Source organism: Pituophis catenifer, unplaced genomic scaffold (genome assembly GCF_029215685.1).
Source record: "Pituophis catenifer annectens isolate HBS135680 unplaced genomic scaffold, rPitCat1.0.hap2 SCAF_9, whole genome shotgun sequence".
Classification (NCBI taxonomy): Eukaryota; Metazoa; Chordata; class Lepidosauria; order Squamata; family Colubridae; genus Pituophis; species Pituophis catenifer.
Genome location: NW_027256889.1, coordinates 95,203 through 96,715, shown reverse-complemented (window position 1 = coordinate 96,715; position 1,513 = coordinate 95,203).

Genomic DNA, 1,513 nt, shown 5'->3' with positions numbered 1-1,513 from the left:
TCTCTAGCAGTGATTTCTCCACAATATCCCCTTTAAATGTGGGGGGGGGGAGAGCAGGGTCCTCCAGCCTTGAAGGTCCGGCTTTAAGAGAGACAATGCCTGGTGCTGCTTTGAGCGGAACCTCCTGGCTCAGCCTGACTGCAAGAGAGTGGGGAAGAACAGTCTCCATGGCAGCTGTCACTAGCCAGCCTTTAGCTTTCTGGATCAATTCGGTGTCCAAGGCTTCCTTGGGAGGGAAAGAGCTGATTCGGGCTCAGGCGGGGGAGTTCAGATTCCATGTTAAGAGAGAAGGAGCAGCTTTCCAGAGCAGGGCTGAGCCTTGCCTGGCTCCCTCTCCCGCTCTTGGGGGAACCAGAGCCTTCCTTGGCGAGGATTGTGACCTCTTGCAGTCCTTGTTCTCCCACAAGCATCATCAAGGAGGATGCCCAAAGGATTCCTCACCCATTGACACCTTGGCCTACATTGCTCTGTAGGATAAAAAAGGCTGGTGCCGTTTCTGCTTTCATCAGGTTTTATTGAAAAGGAAATGTACAAAAAAAATTTTCATCTCTTCACAAGATACGTACAACCAACCCCTCAGATATGTACAGGTAGCACCCAATTGTATTCTATGTACAGGCATGAAGACTGTATATGCACACAGCAGCAGCTGCACCAATGTGCAGGTTTTCTCTCGCCACCCCCACTCCCCACATATCTATACGAGTCCAGGCCGTACTTACAGTGGACATTGTAGGCTGTCCCTCTAGAGTTGAGGTGGCAAGTGCAATTCTGTTCTCTCCCAACCCGCATGTACAGGCTCAGTGAAAAATATTCATATAGTGCTAACTTGTCTCGCCCCTACCCATCTGTGCAGCTCCCCATAAGGCACTGCTGGGCTGGGGGCAAACTCAGAGCAGGGCATTGTTTGCCCACCACGATGGGCTCGAGGCCAGCTATTTGCGGGCATCTGTTCTTTGAGGCTGCTGTTCTCCTGGCCAGCAGGAAGAGAAGTCGCAAAGCAGCTCAGTGGATGGCTCTTCGCTCCAAGACTTGTCTGTCACCCCCTGGCAGGTAAGTTGTCCAAGACACCCAGTAGATGGAAGACGAAATGGTACAAGTGAGCCAAGAGGGCACCCCGAGGCCTGTGTTCCTAAATGTGCCAGAAGGGGACAAAAGAAAAGACTGTTAAGCAGGGACAGGGCTGACCACACCCAGCTCCCTGTCCAGCTGCTGCCTCAAATACACAAGTAGTTATACACTCCGAATTGCTGCTGGGCCCGGCCCTGTCCATGACTAAAGAGACTGAAGGAGGGGGGGGCTGCCCCAGTTGGTCTCTTTCTGGCCCAGGATGCAGCAACTCCAAGCCAGGAAGCTAAATTCCCCAAGGGGGAAAAGATGTGGGGCCAGGTCTAGCGCACAGCACCCTTTGCTCTACCCCCAAAGCTTACCCTCTGTTCGTGGTCTTGATGGAAACGGTCTCCCATGTGGCGAAGCCGAGCCCCAATGGCCTGCTCCAGGTTGAGTGGGGTTC